The following is a 23,340-nucleotide window of genomic DNA, read 5'->3' as shown; positions in this document are numbered from 1 at the left end:
TCTGTGAGGACTGTGGGTCCCTGTGGACAGGAACTGCAGTGTCCTTTCTCTGCCTCGTTCATTCGACATATTTTGGATGTCCACACTGTACTATGTAAAGCCCTGTGCTCCGCTTCTGAATTTCTTCAGGCTGCTCTGACAAATGCATGTACAGTTCTCAACATAATCACTACTGCATGGTAGGCCAGTAGAGTGCTGTTACCACTTATTAATTGCTGTTTTTTAAAAAATAAAATAAAATAAATACAGCAAGGTTTTGAACAGGATCCTATTTTATGGTTGAGAAAGTGAACTGTAGGAATGTTAAGGAACTTAATGTCGCACAACTGATAAAACTACAGAAGTGAGTTTGAACCCGGGTAGTATGAATATCAGACCTGCACTTTTAATTTACTACTATTCCTCAGATTACAGATATCTTAACCTTTATATAGACACAATGAAGGGCCAATAAAAGTAAAGTCTCTACTTTGGATGTGGAAACATGAGAAAACAGCTCATAGGAAATGAGCTTTTGCTTCTCATGTAGGAACACCAAAGGAATCAGAGTTGAGAAAGGTTGAAGTGGCTTATTCTAACTGAAACTTAGGTGAAGAAGAAAAGAGAAAAACTTCAGGCATCCTGAATGCTAATTCCCAGGTGAGATGTTTAGTTCAAATAACCCATGGAGACGTGCTCCATCTTGCCCTTCTTTTGGGAGTATTCAGCTCAAATTATGCAGACAATTGCATCCATCATCAGCATTATAAATCCTTCAGTAAGAAACCTGAGTGGTTATCAGAAATTGCAGAACAGTGGTTGTTGAGATTAGTGCTTTATTCATTACCTGCAAAACAAGTAGGCCTTTCTATCAAGAGCCCCAGTTTAGATTGTGCTGTGAAGTTAGGACTTAGATAAGCTATTCTCTACAACCACACACTACATATGATATCCTTTCCCATTCACCCGACAGCTATCTTGGGAACTTCCTGGAAAAAAAAGAACTTAATTATACTTGAAAGCAGTCTTCACTTAGTTTTTTATGTATACATTTGGAATAATATAAAGGCAGAAGTTTTGAAATTGAGTTTTAGTCCTGTTAAGGCTCCTTTTTAGCTCAGGAGACAGGCCTGGCAGAGAGAGAACATCTGACTCCATCCTATCTCTGTAATCGTTTCTCCCTCTTCTTCAACCTCTCCCTGTGGAACAACAAAATAAGATCATATCCTTGCCTCCTACAGATAGTCCACCAAAATCTGGACCCATTACATGTCAGTGTCTATGCTTGCACAATGATCAAAGAAACTTTTTGACAGAACAAATATTCCTTTCTTAGAGGATTTTTGATAAGCCCTCTCTTTCTATCATATACTTCCTCAAGACAAAATATTTATAGGACATTTTTCTACTAACTTGTATGTTTTTCTATATAATTTATGAAGGCCTTATTCCACAATATATGTACTAAATTTTCTGTATTTATTCCTCAGCTACTGGACACTTGGTTCATTTCTTGTCTCTTTGTGAAAGATGCTGCAGTGAACATAGAAGTGCAGAACAGAATATATTTATTGAGATAAAGAAAGAAGGGGTCCTGAGCAGGTTGCCAGGGACTCTGTGTTTTCTAGGAATCTTTATGGTGTAAACACGGAGTGAGACAGGTTCAAGGTAGGGAAATGTGCAGATGTCTCTCTGACACGATTATTTCATTTTCTCTGGATGTATATCCAATCATGAGATTGCTGGATCAGATAATAAAAGCTTTTTTTTAAGCTTCCATTTTGTTCCCTATCATTTGTGTAATAATTTAAATTCATACTAATAATCTGTAAATGTTCCCTTTTTCCATTTCCTTGATATAGTTTGTTATATTCTCTCTTTTTTATAATAGCCATTTTAATTGGAATGAGATGTCTCATAATTTTGATTTGCATTTTCCTCATTCTAGTGATGTTGAGAATGTTTCATAGACTTGGTCATCTGTATGTCTTCTTTTGAGAAATATCTACTCAAGTACTCTGTTCATTTTAATGGAATTATTTATATGGGTTTTAAATTTTTATTTCTTCCCATTGAGTTGTTTAAAATCATGTCATGGTACTGCTTGGGAATTTGGTTGTTTTTGTTTTTATTTTTGTCTTTTTGAGACAGAGTCTTGCTTTGTGGTTCGGGCTGGCCTTGAGCTCACTGTGTAGCCCAAGTTGGTCTCAAATTTGCAATGATTCTCCTGCCTCAGCCTCCTGAGTGCTGGGATTACAAGAGTGTGCAACCATGCCCAGTCTCCTTGGGTATTTGTAAGGAACTGAGCTGCACAGGAAGGTGTGAGTGGCAAGTAAGTGAATGACATTTCATCTGTATTTATGGCCACTCTAACTACTTGAATTACCACTTGAATTCTGCTTCATGTCAGGTCAGCAGCAACACTGGATTCCCATGGGAATGTCGATGTAGGGCTCCCTGCTAGTCCAGCTCTCAACTCCATTCGCAGATTCCTGCTCTCAGAGCTTTTGCACGTCTCTCTCCCTGCCCTTCAGATTTGGACGCAGCAGCAGCAGCAGGAAATTCAGATCACAGCTTCCAGTGGCGCGGGTTCTAGCTTCCACGCTGAGATTTTGTCTGTTCCTGTTATAGCACCAGGATTGGATTTCCAGTTTGTTTCTCTTAGCTTAGTTCATTCCTGGGTCAGCAGGGTATATTTCCCCTTGCTTAGGACTCCTTGTACTGCAGCATTCCTGGGTTCTAAGCGGGGTGTCTCAGAGAGCCTCCATAGCTGCTGCTATCTATCCGCCATGTTCTTCCGGCTCTCCCTACTTTGTTTATTATTTTAAAGAATCAACTCTCTGATTCACCAATTCTTTGGATTGTGGAATTAATGAAATTGAAACTAAAAACACAATATAAAGAATCAGTGAATTGTGGAGTTGGTTCTTTGAAAGAGTAAACAAAATAGAGAAAGAAATAAAACACCTAAAACCTAAAAGAAACAATTACATACTATGCTTAACCCTAAAGAAGAAATTCACAATTATGACTCAATAATTAAGCAATTCAGAGTTGACTTGTAGGTAACATATACTAGCTGTGACTGCTAAATCTCTGCTACTAATAGGAAAGCATTTAACAGTTATTTTACAGTCAACTATCAAACAATTAAAAAGCTTTATAGTTACACTATTAAAGATATTAAAGTGTTAGACAGTAGGGGAAAGCAAGAAAAAATTTTGGAACCTTAAGCTATATTGTATGAGGAGAAAATTGGTACAAAGGATTACTGGGGAGTGGTATTTTGTTTTCACAAGAGCAATTGAACCTAGGGCCTTGCACATGCCACTCAAGAGCTCTATTGATATAGGGGAATGAAACTCCCAACCTACTATGTCTGGTACGAGTTTGTGCTCTCTAAAATAGAAGAATGAATTTTAGGAGCCTCATAGACGAGTTTAAAAATGAAGTATTTAATGAAATAAAGCAAGAGATAAGTAGAATAGTTAGAGAAATGCTAAGCACCGCCCAAGAAAAAACAGATGGTGGAATGGAAGAACAGAAAAAAAGGGCAGAATTGTTTGATGGAGAAAATAGAGATAACATAGAATACATGAAGCAGGTTCAAAGAGATTACCAGGAAACTAAAAACTCTATTGAAAGCTGGCATAACAGCTTGAAAGAAACTAAGGATAGATTATTTGAACTGGAGGGCAGACTTGTAATATGGGAGCATGAAATGAAAAACTTCTTAAAAGTAACAAGAAAACAAACAGTAATAATATAGAGACTAGAAGATGATAAGAGGATCTATAATTTAAGAATTAAGAACATAAAAGAAGAAGTAGTGTCACAAACAAATAGACTACAAAAGCTATTCACAGAAATAATCCAAGAGAATTTCCCTAATTTAGCAAAAGGTAAAGATACTCAGATGTATGAGGCATACAGGACACCAGCCACCTACAACCCAAACAGAGCTACACCCAGGCATATATAATAATCAAAATTCCAGAAATCCAATATAAGAACAGAATACTAAAAGCCATCAGAGACAAGAAACAGATCACTTACAAGGGAACACCCATCAACATTACAGCAGACTTCTTGGCACAAACCATCAAATCACGAAGAGCATGGGGGGAAATCACTCAAGCTTTGAAAGATAACAACCTCCAGCCAAGATTGGTATATCCTGCACAACTTTCCCTAGAAATTGATGGAAAAACAAGGTGCTTCCAGGATAAAGAGGAACTAGGGGAATTTGCAACCACCAATTCAACTCTGCAGAGAATACTGCAGGATATCCTAAAAAAGGAAAATACCAAGATTCCAGAAACAGTGGCAGAGAGGTCGCAATGAATGGAGCAAAAAGCGAAATGAAGAAGACAAACTGACAACAAACAACAGAAAAAGAGCTCAACAGAAATGAGGCAGAGAAGATTGGATGGTATGAACAGCTATTTTGGAGAAAACAAGACATCATAATAGCTAGTGCTGATTTAGTATCATCTTGCTTTGAAGTCCCATCAAGCTTTTATTCTTCTGTCTCCATCGGTCTTAACAGGTTGTATCTTACTGTACTTTATTATATGTGGTAATATAAGCAAAAACTTTTATAGACAAGGAGATTACACAGAAACGGTTGTTCATTTTTTGATAGTTGGTTCTAAATACCCTGTAATAGTCATTCTCTTTTTTTTCCAATAAAACTCTGTGATATCATATTCTATCTTATACATTTAAATATACATGCAGTTATATAGTTTAGAGCACTTTCTTTTCCTCTCTTTTGTACAATGACTATTACACATTTTGGGTTTCATTGCTCTCACGGTTCTTATTACTTTTTTGGAAGAGAGTAAAACCAAATGTGACATAACAGAACAGAATCGGTCAAGTCAAAAGGGTGGACATAATAGATAATGTGAAAACATAATACAAGGTGATCAACAATGGTTACCATAATGCCTCCCGCTATCTCTAATAGTATTGCCTATACCATTAGTTATAATACAATTGAACAAAACAGTAAAGAACAAAAGCGACAAAACCAAAACATTGGAGACATTGTAGGTCTTCAAAAGTAGATAAAAGTCAACGAGAATGGGCGTTATAATGAATCTCATTATCTTCACAGCTGATGCCTAAATTTTCGAACCTGATACTATCCAGCAAAACAGAATAGGGGAACATCAGTTAAAAACCAGATGGTGAGAGTAATACAGGGCTTTAAATCGAGGTGATGGAAAGTCAAAGTGGGTTACTATAATATATCCTGCTATTTTTTTTCCTTTAATTAAAAGGATAAAAATTTTTTAAAAAGTATTAAAAAAGTAAATAATGGAGTGGAGATTGAGATAAAAGAGATAAAAGATTGAGATAACAACGAAACAGCACAGATCAAAACATAACCATTTAAGCAGAATAGTGTTTCACCACCAGATAATCCTGACCTAAAAGTAGTTACCATATTGTCTCTTTCCTTGAAATCCTTGAGTATAACTTCGTATACTGTAGCATTAAGTATATCAAAACAATGTAAAACCATTTAAGAGAATGACAGCATTACAGAGTATTTAGAATCGACTAACAGAAAATGAATAATGGTTTCTGTATAATCTCCTTGTCTTTAAAAGGTTTTTGCTTATACTATCGTACATAATAAAATCCAGTAAGATACAACCTATTTAGACCATTGGAGACAGAAGGACAAAAGCTAGATGAGACTCCAAAACAAGATGATACTAAATCAGTATTACCTATTAAGATGTCATTTTCTCCAAAATAGCTGTTCCTATCATCCAATCTTCTCTGCCTCATTTCTGTTGAGCTCTTATTCTGTCAGTAGCTGTCAGTTTGTCTTCTTCACTTTGTTCTCTGCTCCATTAGTTGTGGCCTCCACTATTTTTGGATTCTTTGTATTTTTCTTTTTTTAGAATATCCTGCAATACTCTCTGTAGAGTTGAATTGGTGGTTGCAAATTCCCCCAGTTCCTCTTTATCCTGGAAGCACCTTGTTTTTCCATCAATTTCCAGGGACAGTTGTGCAGGATATCTCAATCTTGGCTGGAGATTATTATCTTTCAAAGCTTGAATTATTTCCCCCCACGCTCTTCGTGATTTGATGGTTTGTGCAGAGAAATCTGCTGTAATTCTGATGGGTGCTCCCTTGTAAGTGGTCTGTTTCTTGTCTCTGACAGCTTTTAGTATTCTGTTCTTGTATTGAATTTCTGGAATTTTTATTATTATATGCCTTGGTGTTGCTCTGTTTGGGTTGTAGGTAGCTGGGGTCCTGTATGCCTCATACATCTGAGTATCTTTACCTTTTGCTAAATTAGGAAAATTCTCCTGGATTATTTCTGTGAGTAGCTTTTGTAGTTCACTAGTTTGTGTCCCTACTTCTTCTTCTATGTTCTTAATCCTTAAGTTATGGATCCTCTTATCATCTTCTTGTCTTTGTATTATTGCTGTTTGTTTCTTTGTTATTTTTAAGAAGTTTTTCATTTCATTCTCCCATATTACAATTCTGCCCTCCAGTTCAGATAGTCTGTCCTTAGTTTCTTTCAAGCTGTTATGCCAGTCTTCGATAGACTTCTTAGTTTCTTGGTAGTCCCTTTGAACCTGCTTCACGTATTCTATGCTTTCCCTGTTTTCTCCATCAAACAATTCTCCCCTCTTTTTCTGTTCTTCCATTCCACCATCTGTTTTTTCTTGGGTGGGGCTTAGCATTTCTCTAACTATTTTGCATACTTCTAGCTTCAGGTCGTTGATAACTTCATTCCTGAATTGGTCTATGAGGCTCTCTATATGGTGCTTTATGTGTATTGGTGCAGTGTCCGCTATTGCCTGTTTCTCAGAATGGGGGGCCGAGGAGCCTTTCTTGCTGCTGCCTCTTCCCATATTCTCTGTTCCTTATATACGCAAGCTTACATGAGAGGCCCAGCTTCTCTCCCTGTCAGCCACAGCCTGATCAAATTGCGCCGGTTAGGTGTTCCCACTCACCGCTGTGCACCAGGCAGCCTATGCGGGGGCCCGCCCCTCCCGGCCTCCGTCAGGCTCTGGGATCTGGGTTGGGCCAGCCTACGGGGTCCGCTGGCAGCGTCACGCAGGCCAGGCACTTTTCACCAATCCCGCCCGAGAGGGGAATGTGTGGCTGGAGTCGCCACCGCGCCCTGCTCCCGCAGGACTGCTCGGGCCCAGAAAGTCCGCTGGAGTCAAACTGTGGTGGAGTGTCAGTTTCTCTCACTCATCTCGCCACAAGTCAGAACATGCCTCCCTGCCCGTCCTGTTTTCGACTCCATTCGCAGACTCCCATTCTCAGAGTTTCCGCGCGTCTCTCCTTGCCGAGCTGATGTAGAGGCAGCCAGCCACCGCGCGGCGGGAAACCCAAATCCCGGCTTCCATTGGTGCAGGGTCCAGCCTCAGCAGCCAGACTTTTCTGTTCCTGTTTTAGCACCAGGACTGCATTCCAAGTTGGTTTCTCTCAGCCCAGTTCATTCCTGAGTCAGCAGAGCATAACTCCACCTGCTTATGTCTCTTTAGTCCGCACCATACCTGGCTTCTGAGCCTAGTTTTTCAGAGAGCCTCCGGTAGTTGCTGTTATCTGTCCGCCATGTTCTCCCGGAAGTCTCTGTCATTCTCTTGAATGGTTTTACATTCTCTTGATATGTTTGGTGCTACAGTATACGAAGTTATACTCACCAAAGATTTCAAGAAAAGAGACATTATGGTAACTACTTTTATGTTGGGATGTCTTGTGGTGAAACACTATTTTGCTTAAATGGTTACGCTTTGACCTGCGCTGTTTTGTTGTTATGCCCTCTTTTATCTTAGTCTTTTTTTAATTATTTACTTTTTTATTTTTTTCTTTTTAATTAAGGGAAAAATTTTTAAAAGCAGGATATATTATTATAGCAATCCACTCTGATTTCCTATTAGCTTGATTTGAAACCCTGTATAGCCCTCACCATCTTGCTTTGACTGATTTTCCTCTATTCTGCTTTGCTTGATAGTACCAAGTTCGAAAGTATAGGCAACAACTGTAAAGACAATAAGATTCATTATGACGCCCATTCTGGTTGACTATTATCTTCTTTTAAAGTCCTGTAATGTCTCCAATGTTTTGGTTTTATTCTTTACTGTTTTGTTCAATTTTATTATAACTGATGATATAGGCAATTCTTTTTAAGATAGCAAGAGGCAGTATGGTAACCATTGTTGATCACCTAGTATTTTGTTTTTACATTATCTATTGTGTTCATCCTTTTGATTTGACTGACTCTGTTCTGTTATATCACATTTGGTCTTACTCTCTTCAAAAAAGAAGTAATAAGAACTGAGGAGTATTAAAACCTAAAATGTGTAATTGTCATTGTACAAAAGAAACGAAAAGAAAGTGCTCTAAAGAATATAACCGCATATATATTTAAGTGTATAAGATAGATAACCATATTACTGAGTTTTGTTGGATCATTGAACAAAACTGTTTCCAGTCTCACTGTTTGAAAGTCCACTTTATATGCTTTAATTTTGTAACTTGAACAACTATTTCTAAGACAACAATATGTAATCTATTAACTAGTGATTCCCTACTGTTTAGTTTTTCTGAAATTCTGTATAACTTGTACCCTATTTCGGTTTTTTTCTTTTTCTCCTTAATAAAAAAGTAGTCAGTCCCTTAGCCAATCTTACTAGAATAAGAAAACACAGAAATCCATGCAATTAAATTAAAAAGACAAAATCATAGTAGATCTTGCCCACATCCAGAAGATTGTGGATAACTATTTGGAGAATCTGCATTCTAATACAATGGAAAACTCAGAAGAAATGATTAGTTTTTTGGATATATGAATCACCAAGGCTAAACCACAATGGTAGGAAAATACTGAATAATGAAGTATAAGTCAATGAAATTGAAGAAATAATAAAAATAACCAACTAAGAAAAGTCCAAGTCCTGACAGATTTACTGGCAAATTCTGCAAGACCTTTACAGAAGACCTAATGTCAATAATACTCAAACATTTTAATGAATATAAAAGCAAGTGATTCTCCCAAAATCATTCTTGGAAGCAAGCATTTCCCACCCCCAAAAAGAGAAGTACATGCCCATCTCTTTAATGAACATAGATGCAGTAATCCTCAATCAGTCTCTGGTGGACAGAATTCAGCCAATTGTAGAAAGGATAATGTATTATGACCAAGTAGGATTCATTCCAGAGATGCAGGGAGGGTTCATCATATGTAAATTAATAAATATAAGATGATACATGAACAGAAGCAAGAAAAAAAATCACATAGTTATCTCAATGAATGCAAAAAAGCATTTGACAAAATCCAATATTCATTTTTACTAAATATCCTGAAAAAATAAGATGAGAACATCTTTAAAGAGATTACTTCTGAATATGAGTCTATGGACAATGCTCTCCATAAAAAACTCTATGTAGCCAGAAAATGTGCCATGTGATTAAAATTATTAATATTCAATTATTCATCCCTAACTTAGATCTGCTTGCTTAACTCTATGAGATTGATGCATAGCATACATGTCTTCTCTTATATTCAGAAGTGAGATGGCCAGAGTTTTTTAGTTATGAGAACCACTTCAGAAATTTCTTCTAGAAAATCAGCCACAACTGGATACACATTTCATTGCAATAGACTGGATTTCAAACCTTGATCAGTCATGTGACATATTCAACCTGCTCAACAAATTTATTCTGTCACTTGAAGGGAGAAAAATTGTGTTCAGGTTGGCAAGTAAAGTGGGTACATTAAAAAACAAACTGGCATTATCAGATTAGCAAGTCAACACTGAGATTTTTGACATGTTTCAAGCACTAGCAAAGATTTTGAGAAACAGAATCAAAGCCTTGTTTCTCCCAGCGGTGCATATTTGCTTATAGTGAGAAAATTACACCCCCTTCTTTATATTAACCTATTGTAGTTGAGAACACTGATTTCTGGTCAGCGTTGGCAGCTGTGCCAGAGAGCAAACCTATCACTGATTAAATGTCTTTCTCTTCAGGACCAAGCCTTCTGATGACTGCTTCCAGCCTCCAGCACAGATGCTTCAGCTTTGCAGCTTATCTTACAAATCCTTATATATTTATATATCTTGCATTAATTAAGTCCATTTTTCTGACTGTACAGCCACATACTCAGCCCATTTTTTTTTCTTTTGAGACAGGCTCTCCTTAAGTCATTAAATTGTCCAAATTGTCCAGGCTGAGTGCCAGTTTTCTCTCTCTCTCTCTCTGTCTCTCTCTGTCTCTCTCTCTCTCTCTCTCTCTCTCTCTGTCTCTCTCTCTCTCTCTCTTTGATACTGAGAGTCAAACTCATGACCTCATGCTTGCCAGGCAGATGCTGTGCTGCTGAGCTATATTCCTGGCCTGGCCTCCAATTTTCAATCCTGCCTCAGCCTCCCAGAGTAATAAGATGTGGGTATGTGCTGCTGATATAGGGGAATGAAACTCCTGATCTATTATATGTCCAATACAAGTTCGTGTTCTCTAAAATTGCAGAATGAATTTTAGGAACAGTGGAAGTTAAGAGCGGAATGTATTTATTGAGAGGAAGAAGTCTTTTGTGTGAGGGACAGACGGTATCCCACGTGGGTTGCCAAAGGCTCTGTCTTTTCTAGGGACTTTACAGAGTAACATCATGAGGTTAGGTGGGTCCCAGGTGGGGAAAAATGGGAACTCACGAGGTGGGGATAAGGTGGGACAGAACTGTGGTCAACCAATAAGATTAATTGCTCAGGTAAAATTGATTAAATTAGGAACAAATTGGGGAGCAAGTCACTAGTAAGTGGGCATGCTTAACAGCAGGGACTCTTCCTATAGGGGTGTAGGATGCTGACTCTGAATTCCTCAGGGTGACAGAGCACTATTTGGACTGCGGATTCTTAGAATGTGGGTGTATTTGTTTTGCCTTTTGTCTTGAGATCTGGCCCACAGTAGGAGGTGATTGTCTCTTCCAAGGCTGCAAGGTATCTGAACTTCTGCTCTGGCTCCTTTGAGGGCCTAGGCCTGTCGGACTGCCTATAACATTTCTAACTCACTCAGCTGCCTGTAACACTGCCAAACTCTTAACGAACTTCTCAGTCTTTCAGATCTCTGCATTACTTTCAGCAGTATTAGAACCTTTCTCTACCTTTTCACCTCTTCCTTCATAGTTGTCCTGGGAAGCAGAACTGCTCCGCAGAAGTGGGAATGGCTCTGAGCCAGGACTCTGTACCCTTGTACCATATGTGTTACAATCTGCTTATGTGAGGTCTGTGATATCACTTTCTCCCACTGGATGGAGTGGAGGGCGGTAGCCTCTTTTTCTGATGTATTAATTGATTGCAATAAGTTCCTCTCAGTGCTGCTTTTGCTGGTCCCATAAGCTTCAATATATTGTTTCATTTTCATGCATTTCAAAAAATTTTTAAATTTCCTTCTTAATTTCTTTCTTGATCTGTTCTTTTGTTCAGGAGTATATTGCTCAATTTTCAGATATTTATATATTTTACTAACTTTTTTTTGATACTGCAAGTTGAACTCATGACCTCACACTTGCCAGGCAGGTACTCAAGCCACTGAGCTATAACCCCAGCCCTTTTACAAAAAGTAAATACACAAAATGTTACTGTTATGCCCTATTTAACCCTGGTTTCCTAAACAGGTAGTTGTGGTTTAGTGCTCATTGCTTTTGTTTCGGGCTTTAGTGCGTTTTTGGTTGTGCATTATCACCCAGAATAAGGAATCCAGCCACCCTTGATCTATAGACTTTGGTACAAATCTAAAGTCAGGTTTCTGAACTTATTGTACTACCAGCTCTGCATAGCTAAACTGGTTCCTTCACCTCCATCTCTGATCAGTTCTCTGAGTAGTCTACTATCACATCCTGTCCTAGATCTCCTATCCCCAAACAAGTGTATGGTGAAGGCTTAAATAAAATGAGACAAGTGGTATGGTTTTAGGGCTCTGGGAGGTCAAAACCCTTTATCTGAGTTCGAGATGCAGAAGGCTAAGACAAAGACTTCTTGGGACTGCCCATTTTTATTAGGTCCAACAATAAGTGGCAGGGAAACTGAGGAAGGTGCAGGAAATGAGCAGGACCTTGGGAGTCACTTCAAAGATTCCTCCAAGCAATGAATCATGTCAATTTGGGAGAACCATCTTATCATGAAGACATGGTAGGAGTGAGACTTGTAGGAGTAATTCCTGCAGCTGCAGTCTCTGTCCACTTAATTGACGTTTGAGCCAAGTGTCCGCACCTATGGCCTTGTATTGCCTTTTGAGGTATCTCTGGCCTCATAGGCCACTACCGGCCTTAGCCAGGACAAGTGACTCATAGAAGTTCACTTACTATGAATCAGCTCTTATCACCACGCAGGGGGCCTAGGCCTAAGACAGACTCACAGATAAACATAGAAAGCCAATAAGTTAATTTTAAATCCTGCTCAGAGCCACTTCATAGTGGTCTTTGACAGTCTACCTGCCCTTGAATAACTTCTTTAGGAACAAGGAGTGGAGAAGATATCTCAAATTTTTCACAGAAAATTCTGTTTCTCTTGTAACACTTTGTTTTAAATTTCTGCTATAGTAACTTGTTCCAACAAACCTGATTTCTCCAAACGGTTTCCCTACAGTGTTGTGGAATGATTTGTTACTAACATCTTAATATTTAATTCAAATGCAAAGGTCATTTCTTTCTTTTTTTTTTTAAATTTTTTTATTTAAAGTGAAAAAAAACAGTAAAAGGGTACAAGTAATAGAGAATTTCAAAAAAACAAACAGAAATCACTAGTTAACAGATTACATATTGTCATCTTAGAAATAGTGGTTCAAGTTACAAAATTAAAGCATACAAAGTGGATATTCAAACAATGAGACTGCAAACAATTGTGTTCAATGATCCAACGAAAACTTAGGAATATGGTTTTCTATCTTACACACTTAAATATACATGTAGTTATATCCTTTAAAGCACTTTCTTTTCCTTTTTTTTTTTTGCAAAAACAATTACACATTTTGGGTTTTATTACTCCCACAGTTATTATTACTTTTTTTAAGAGAATAAAACCAAATGTGACAAAACAAAGTGGTCAGTCAAAACAAAAGGATGGACATAGTTCATGACGTGAAAACAGAATACGAGGTGATCAACAAATGGTTACCATAATGCCTCTTGCTATCTTAAAAAAAGTTGCCTATATCATCAGGTATATTAAAATTGAACAAAACAGTACAGAACAAAACCAATAAAACCTAAACATTGGAGACCTTACAGGACTCCAAAAGAAAATAATAGTCAAATCAAAATGGACATCATAGTGAATCTTATTGCCTTCAAAGTAGTTGTCTATACCCTCAAAATTGATACTATCAAACAAAACAAAATAGAGTAAAATCAATCAAAACAAGATAGTGAGAGCAATACAGGGCTTCAAATCAAGTTAATAGGAAATCAAAAAAGTTACTATAACATATCCTGCCATTTTAAAATTTATTTTTCCCTTACATAAAAAAATAATAAAAAATAATTTTAAGAAAAGGGGAGATTGAGATAAAAGAGGACATATCAACATAGCAGCACAGGTCAGAGCAGAACAATTTAAGCAACATAGTGTTTCACCACCAGATAACCTGACATAATAGTAGTTACCATAGTGTCTCTTTCCTTGAAATATTCGAGTATAACTTTGTATACTATAGCATCAAATGTATCAAGACAGTGTGATACCATTCAAGATAATGAGAGTATTACAGAGTATTTAGAACCAGCTAATAGAAAACAAATAATGGTTTCTATATTATTTCTTTGCCTATAAAAATTTTGTTTATACTATCACATATAATAAAATCCAATGAGATACATGATAAAACCAGTGGAGACAGAAGAACAACAGCTTGATGGGATGTCAAAACAAGATGATATTAAATCAGCACTAGCTATTATGATGTCTTGTTTTCTTCAAAATAGCTGTTCATATTATCACAGAAAATAAAATCAAACAATCCAGAATAAAACCATTCCAATTAATGAGTGAAAACATTATAAAGCTTCAAAGCAATATAATGGGGAATCATGATTACCACATACTTTTATGTATTCTTATCATTTCTTACACTAGGGAAATTATTCTGTATTTATACATGTGAGTTTGATTTATTTCACTTATGAGTATGGTCTCAAGCTGTGTCCATTTATTTGTAAATGTCTCAATGTGATCTTTCTTTTTTTTATAATTTTTTTTTATTTAAGAGGAAAAAGAGAAAAACACAAAACAAAACAAAGCGGTGTAAGGGTACACGTAATACAGAACTACAAAAAAAAAAACATAACAGTAAGAAATCACCTGTTACTAGATTACATATTATCATCTTGAAAATAGTTGCTCAAATCACAGTATCAAAGAATACAAGGTGGACATTCGAACAGGGAGACTGCAAACAGCTGTGTTCAATGATCCAAAAACATTGATATAGTCAGCTATTTAACACCCCTAAACACACTTGCTGTTATATCCATTAGAGCTCTTTTTCTTTTTTTTTTTCTTTTTTTTTTCCCTCTCTTTTTTACAACAAAATTTACACATTTTGGATTTTATTACTCCTTAATGCTTATTACTTTTTTGGGGGGGAGAGAATACAATCAAATATGGCAAAACAAAGCTGTCAGTCAAAACCAAGGATAGACATAGCACATGGTGTAGAACAGAGTACAAGGTTATCAACAATGGTTATCAACGCTGTCTCTTGTTTCCTTAAAAAGAATTGTCTATCTCATTAGATATTATAAAGTTGGACAAAACAGTAGAGAACAAGACCAATAAAACTTAGGCATTGTAAACATTACAGGACTTCCAAAGAAGACAATAGTCAAACCAGAATGGGTATCTTAGTGAATCTTATTGCCTTCAAAGTAGTTGCCTATGTCTTCAAACTTGATACTATCATATAGAATGGAACAGAGTCTAATCAGTCAAAACAAGATCATGGGAGTATTACAGGACTTCAAAACAAGTTAATAGGAAATCAAAAAGAGTTACTTTTTATATATCCTAATTTTTTAAATTTTTTCTTTAATTAAGACAAACATAAGAAATGACTAAATAATTTTTTTAAAGAATAAGGGAGAGATTGAGATAAAACAGGACATAACAATATAACAATAGAGGTCAAAGCATGACTGTTTCAGCAACCTAGTACTTCACCACCATAAACCCGACTTAATAGTAGTTACCATAGTGTCTGTCTTTTTCCTTGAAATATTTGGATAAAACTTCATATACTCTAGCTTCAAATATTTCCATATCAAGAAGCCCAGAATAAAGCCTTTCTAATTAATGAGTGAAAACTTTATAAGGCTTCAAGGCCACCTAATGGGGAATCATGATTACCACTTATTTTTATATATTTGAATCATTACTTACATTAGGGAAACTATTCGGTATTCACACATGCCAGATTGATTTATTTCACTTATGAGTATGGTGTCAAGCTGTGCCCATTTATTGATAAATATCTCAATGTGATCCTTCTTCATAGCTGAATAATACTCCATTGTATAGAAATACCACAACTTTTTTATCCATTCCTCAGTTGATGGACACTTGGGTTGTTTCCAAGATCTGGTGATTACAAATTGTTCTGCTATAAACATAGGTGCGCACATATCACTGTGGTATGATGCTTTCAGTTCTTCTGGGAATATGCCTAGAAGTGGAATAGCTGGAATAAATGGGATTTCCAGTCCCAACTTTTTGAGAAATCTCCAGACAGATCTCCACAAAGGCTGTACCAGTCTACACTCCCACCAGCAGTACAGAAGAGTTCCTTTATCCCCACAGCCTATCCAGCATTTGTTGTTGGTTTTCTTGATCCTGGCCATTCTTTCAGGAGTGAGATGGTATCTCAGTGTGGTTTTAATTTGCATTTCTCTAATGACCAATGATGATGAGCATTTTTTCATGTATTTATTTGCCATTTGCATTTCTTCATCTGAGAATTGCGTATTCATCTCAGATGCCCATTTTTGGATTGGATCTTTGAATTTTGGAGGTCTGAGTTTCTTTAATTCTTTATATGTTTTAGACAAGAGGCCCTTGTCTGAGAGAGAGTTCACTAAAATCTTTTCCCAGTTTGTGGGTTTTCTTTTCACTATGCTGGAGATTTCTTTTGACATGCAGAAACTTTTTAATAAGAAGTGGTCCCAGTTATTGATTCTGGGAAGTATTTCCCGTGTGGTTTGAGTCCTGTTCATGAATTCTTTACCTACTCCTATGTCTCCAAGGTTTCTATCTAATTTGTCTTCCAATAGATTTAGTGTTTCTGTTTTAATATTCAGATCTTTGATCCATTTAGATTTTAATTTAGTACATGGTGATAGACATGGGTCTAGCTTTAGTTTTCGGCAAATGGAGAGCCAGTTTTTCCAGCACCATTTATTAAAGAGACTGTCGTTCTTCCAGTGAACCTGCTTGGCTCCTTTATCAAAGATAAGGTGGTTGAGTGTGTTTGTAGTTGTGGTTGTATCTTCTAATCTATTCCACTGATCTTCGGCTCTGTTTTGATTCCAATACCATGTTGATTTTACTACTGTTGCTTTGTAGTATAACTTCAAGTCAGGGATTGTGATGCCTCCTGCTTTGTCTTTGCTGCTTAGAATTGCCTTTGCGATTCTAGGTCTCTTCTGGTTCCAGATGAAATTTAGGAGTGATTTCTCTAGATCTATAAGGTATGTTGATGGTATTTCTATTGGGATTGCATTGAATCTGTATAACAGTTTTGGGAGAATGGCCATTTTCACAATGTTTGTTCCTCCTATCCATGAGCAAGGGATGTCTTTCCATTTTCTGAGATCATCTTCAATTTCCTTTTTCAGTGTATTATAATTTTCACTGTATAAGTCTTTCACTTCTTTCGTAAGAGTAATTCCTAAATATTTCATTTTTTTGCTTGCTAATGTGAATAGTCCAGTTTCTCTTATTTCCCTCTCTGTGATTTTGTTGTTCGTGTATAGGAATGCTATTGATTTCTGAGTATTGATTTTGTATCTATCCACATTACTGAATTTATTTATTGTATCTAAGAGTCTTTCAATGGAGTTTAGGGGGTCTTCTATGTAGAGTATCATGTCATCTGCAAACAATGATAATTTAACTTCTTCTTTTCCTATCTTTACCCCTTTTATTTCTCTTTCTTGCCTAATTGCTCTGGCTAGTACTTCCAGTACTATATTAAATAGGACTGGTGATAAAGGACATCCTTGTCTTGTGCCCGATTTTAAAGTAAAGGCTTTCAGTTTTTGGCCATTTAGTATGATGCTGGCTGTTGGTTTGTCATAAATGGCCTTTATTATATTGAGGTAAAGACCATCTATTCCAATTTTCTGTAAGGTTCTTATGATAAATGAATGTTGGACCTTCTCAAAAGCTTTTTCTGCATCTATGGAAATGATCATGTGATTCTTACTTTTGGCTTTATTGATGTGGTAGATTACATTTATTGATTTATATATGTTGAGCCATCCCTGCATGCCTGGAATGAATCCCACTTGCTCATGGTGTATGATCTTCTTGATGATTTGCTGAACCCTATTTGCCAATATTTTATTGAGGATTTTTACATCTGTGTTCATTAGGGAGATTGGTCTGTAGTTCCTTGTTTTAGTTGGGTCTTTCTCGGGTGTTGGTAGTAGAGTAATATTTGCTTCCAGGAATGACTTAGGAAGGATTGCTTCCCTTTCAATTTCATTGAAGAGTTTGAGGAGTGTCTGCATTAGGTCTTCTTTGTATTTCTTCTAGAATTCTGCAGTGACTCCGTCTGGGCCTGGGCTCTTCTTTGTAGGTAAGGACATAATTACATTTTCAATTTCATTAATAGAAATTGGGTTATTCAGCAGTCTCACATCTTCTTAACCTAACTTTGGTTCTTCATATGTTTCTAGGAATCTGTCCATTTCTTCTGTGTTATCGAATCTATGAGAGTTGAGGTTTTTGAAATAGGTGTTGATGATCTTCTGTATTTTCACAGAGTCTGTAATGATTTCACCTTTTTTCATTCCTCATTGCATGAATTTGAGCTTTTTCTTTCCTTTTTTAAACAAGGTTGGCTAGGGGCTTATCGATTTTATTTATTCTTTCAAAGAACCAACTGTTTGATTCGTTGATTCTTTGGATTGTTTTTTTAGTCTCTATTTCATTGATTTCTGCTCAGATTTTTTAAATTTCCTCTCTTCTTTTGGCTTTGGGCTTGACTTGCTCTTGTTTTGCTAGATATTTGAGGTGTAACATTAGGTTGTTTATTTGTTTTTGTTCTGTTTTCCTGATGTGGGAACTCAGTGCAATAAATTTTCCTCTGAGAATGGCTTGCATTGTATCCCACAGAATCCGGTAAGTTGTATTTGTGTTTTCATTTGCTTGTAGGTATTGTTTAATTTCTTCTTTAATTTCCTCTATGACCCACTAATTACTCAAGAGTATGTTATTCAGTTTCCATGTGTTTGCAGGATTTTTTCAGTATCTTTTATCATTAATTTCTAATTTCATAGTGCTATGATCCAATAATATGCAAGGGATAATTTCAATTCTTTTGCATTTATTTAAATATGTTCTGTGAGCTAATATATGGTCCATTTTAGAGAATGACCCATGTACTGCTGAGAAGAATGAGTGTTCTGTAGTTGTGGGATGGAACACTCTGTAAATGTCTATCAAGTCCATTTGTTCTGTTTGATCTGTCCCTTGGTGTCAATGGTGTGTTAAGATCTCCTCTTAGAATTGTGTTACTACTAATTTGGTTTATCATTTCAGTTAATACTTGTTTTATATAACTGGGTGCTCTGGAATTTGGTGCATATATATTTAAGATAGTTATCCCTTCCTTTTGAAGTTTTCCCCTAACCAATATGTAGTGACCTTCTTTATCTCTTCTGATCATTATTGGTTTGAAGTTCACAGTGTCTGCAAACAGAATAGCTACTCCCACTTTTTGGGGAGTTCCTGTTGCATGAAGTATTGTTTTCTATCCTTTGACTTTCAGTCTGTGAGTATCCTTCTGGGTTAGATGGGTTTCTTGTAGATAGCATATGGTTGGATTTTGTTTCTTGATCCATTCTGCTAGTCTGTTTCTTTTAATTGGTTCATTGAGACTATTTACATTAATGGTTATAACTGTTACATGTTGGTTTATTGTTGACATGTTATTTTCTGCTGTTGCATCTTTATCTTTCTGTTCTGTTTTACTATCTGCTTTGCTTAGTAGTTTTTTCTAGGTGCATAAAAACTGCCTTTCAATATTCTCTGCAAGGTTGGCTTGGTGATCATGAAGTTCTTCAGCTGTTCTTTGTCATGGAAGTATCATATTTTACCATCAATTTTGAATGATAGTTTTGCAGGATACATCAGTCTAGGTTGGAAATCATTTTGCTTTAGGATCTGGAATACTTCACTCCGTACTCTTCTTGACTTTATTGTTTGTGCTGAGAAGTCTTCTGTGATTCTGATAGGTTTTCCTTTATAAGTGATCTGTCTTTTCTCTCTGACAGCTTTTAATAATCTATTCTTGAGTTGGATTTCTGGGATGATGATTATTATATGTCTGGGTGTAGTTTTATTTTGGTTATGACTATTTGGAGTTCTATATGCTTCACTGATCCTGATGTCGGTTTCTGATCTCGCTTGGGAAATTTTCAGCTATTACTTCTCTAAATATCCTCTTGAGATCCTTTATGTTGTCTCCTTCTTTTTCATTAATCCCTATCATTCTTATGTTATTTTTCTTTGCATTGTCTTGCAGTTGTTGGAATTGTTGTTTCCTGATTCCTTGTTATTTTTAAAAGATCTTTCCTGTCCTGTTCACTAGCTGCAATCCTGTCTTCAAGGTCTGAAATTTTATCTTCACTTTCATTAAGGCGGTTTTTACAGCTTTCAGTGGAGTTTTTTATTTCCTGTATATCTCTGTGCATCTGCATTATGTATTCTGTTTGTTTCTTGTATTGCTCGTCTAGGGATTCTATCTTTTTGTTTAGTTCCTCCAATTTTTTAAACTGTATCTTCTTTAGACATGTTCAGCATCTCCTTCATTTCTTTTATCATTTCTTCTTTTACCTGGGACATTATTTCTAGTTTGAATTCCTTTAAAGCTTCTTGGAGTTGCTTCTTTATTTTGGTTACTATTATTTCAGGTATTTCAGTTATATGGCATGTATTTTTTTCTATGTACATGGCTCCTAGGTTCTCTTGGGATGGGCTGGAGGTTTGAGATTGCATTTTGGTCTTTTGTTTTATCATTTTCCTATACTTCCATGTTTCAAGTGTTGTTCCAAAGCTTCCCCTTGGATGTGTTGGAAATTGTCTCCTATGTCCTGGGCTCCTGGGACTGCTCTGGTAGTGTAGCTCCCTCCTTGGCCAGTGAGGCCCCTGGATTACAAGAAGATTGCCAGGCTCCACTCAGGTAGGTCTAAAGCCTCCTCAAGCTGCACAGCCTCCCAGCTCTGGCAGCAAAGCTCACCTGATGCAAAGAAGGCCACCTAGGCCCAGACCAATTCACTGCAGAATTCTACAAGAAATACAAAGAAGACCTAATGCAGACACTCCTCAAACTCTTCAATGAAATTGAAAGGGAAGCAATCCTTCCTAAGTCATTCTTGAAGCAAATATTACTCTAGTACCAAAACCTGAGAAAGACCCAACTAAAACAAGGAACTACAGACCAATCTACCTAATGAACACAGATGCAAAAATCCTCAATAAAATATTGGCAAATAGGGTGCAGCAAATCATCAAGAAGATCATATACCATGACCAAATGGGATTCATCCCAGGCATGCAGGGATGGTTCAATATACGTAAATCAATAAATGTAATACACAATATCAATAGAGCCAAAAGTAAGAATGACATGATCATTTCTACAGATGCAGAAAAAGCTTTTGATAAGGTCCAACATTCATTCATAATAAGAACCCTGCAGAAAATTGGAATAGATGGTCTTTACCTCAATATAATAAAGGCCATTTATGACAAACCAACAGCCATTATCATACTAAATGGCCAAAAATTGAATGCCTTTACTTTAAAATCAGGCACAAGACAAGGATGTCCCTTATCATCGCTCCTATTTAATATAGTACTGGAAATACTAGCCAGAGCAATTAGACAAGAGAGAAAATTATAAGGGGTAAAGATAGGAAAAGAAGAAGTTAAGCTATCATTATTTGCAGATGACATGATACTCTATATAGAAGATCCCCAAAACTCCTTTGAAAGACTGCTAGATATAATAAATAAATTTAGTAATGTAGCTGGCTACAAAATCAATACTCAAAAATCAATAGCATTCCTATACACTAACAACAAAGTCACAGAAAGAGAAATAAGAGAAGCCACAGCCTTCACACTAGCAACCAAAAAAATGAAATATCTAGGAATTACTCTCACGAAAGAAGTGAAAGACCAGAGGAGGGGCTGGGTGGATCTGGGGCGCCTGCATCAGCCTCCTCCTGTATCTGGAGGACTGTGGATATCTCAGCAAGCAGGGAGGGATCGCAGGTTCTGGAGGCACCATGGCCTGCGGTGAGTGCTCAGTGCACTCTGCCCAAATCCCAGACTGTTCCAGACCCTCCAGGCTTCCGGGTGCAGAGAAGTGGAGAATTGGGTTTGAGGCCTCTACATCCACCTCCCCATCCCGGCTGCACTTGGAGAACTGCTGAGCTTCCAACGGGTGGGTGGGCCCACGCTATCCCCAGAGCCCAGCCTGTTTGGGCCTCCCGAACCTAGCCATCAGTGTGCAGAGGAGGGGCTGGGCGGATCTGGGGCACTTGCATGGGCCTCCCTGTGTGTCTGGAGGACTGTGGATGTCTCGGCAGGTGGTGGAGCATCGCGGGTTCCAGAGGCCCTGCAGCCTGTGGTGAGTGCTCAGCGCACTCTTCCCAGAGCCCAGACTGTTTGGGTCCCTCCAGGCTTCCAGGTGCAGTGAAGTGGAGAGGTGGGTTTGAGGCGTGCCTCCACATCCCGGCTGCGATTGGAGAGCTGTGGAGCTTCCAACGGGCAAGTGGGTGCTCAGTGTCCCTGAGGCCCAGCTTGTCTGGAACTGTGGAGTTCTGAGCAGGCAGAGGAGGGCCGCTGGTTCTGTAGGCCCAGTGGCTTGGGGTAGCGTGGTACCAGAGTCTCAGTAGCTGCCAACATAGAAGGCGATTTCCAACAGATCCTGAGGAAGCTTTCAAATAACACTTGAAATCAGTAATATAGGAAAATGACAAAATGAAAGACTGAATTACAACCGCAAACCTCCAGCCCATCTCAAGAAACCTTAGGAGCAATGTATATAGAAGAAAATATATGCCATTCACCTCATATATCAGACACAATAGCTACTGAAATTAACAAGCAACTCCAAGCTTTAAAGAAATTCAAACTTGAAATAATCTCCCAGGTAAAAGAAGAAATGATAAAACAAATGAAAGAGATTCTGAATATATCTAAAGAAAACACAGATAAAAAATTGGAGGAACTAAACAAAAAGATAGAATCCCTAGACGAGCAATACAAGAAACAAACAGAATACATAATGCAGATGCACAGAGATATACAGGAAATAAAAAACTCCACTGAAAGCTGTAAAAACTGCCTTAATGAAAGTGAAGATAAAATTTCAGACCTTGAAGACAGGATTGCAGCTAGTGAACAGGACAGGAAAGATCTTTTAAAAATAACAAGGAATCAGGAAACAACAATTCCAACAACTGCAAGACAATGCAAAGAAAAATAACATAAGAATGATAGGGATTAATGAAAAAGAAGGAGACAACATAAAGGATCTCAAGAGGATATTTAGAGAAGTAATAGCTGAAAATTTCCCAAGTGAGATCAGAAACCGACATCAGGATCAGTGAAGCATATAGAACTCCAAATAGTCATAACCAAAATAAAACTACACCCAGACATATAATAATCATCATCCCAGAAATCCAACTCAAGAATAGATTATTAAAAGCTGTCAGAGAGAAAAGACAGATCACTTATAAAGGAAAACCAATCAGAATCACAGAAGACTTCTCAGCACAAACAATCAAGTCAAGAAGAGTATGGAGTGAAGTATTCCAGGTCCTAAAGCAAAATGATTTCCAACCTAGACTGATGTATCCTGCAAAACTATCATTCAAAATTGATGGTAAAATATGATACTTCCATGACAAAGAACAGCTGAAGAACTTCATGAACACCAAACCAACCCTGCAAAAAATATTGAAGGACAGTTTAGATACACAAAGGAAAAAGCCACTAAGCAAAGCAGATAGTAAAACAGAACAGAAAGATAAAGATGCAACAGCAGAAAGATAACATTCCTACAATTAACCAGCATTTAACAGTAATGACCATT

The sequence above is a fragment of the Cavia porcellus genome, unplaced genomic scaffold (assembly GCF_034190915.1).
Source record: "Cavia porcellus strain 051 isolate PalLab524CR breed Dunkin Hartley unplaced genomic scaffold, mCavPor4.1 scaffold_6, whole genome shotgun sequence".
In the NCBI taxonomy this organism is placed as follows: Eukaryota; Metazoa; Chordata; class Mammalia; order Rodentia; family Caviidae; genus Cavia; species Cavia porcellus.
Note: the sequence above shows the minus strand (reverse complement) of the source record.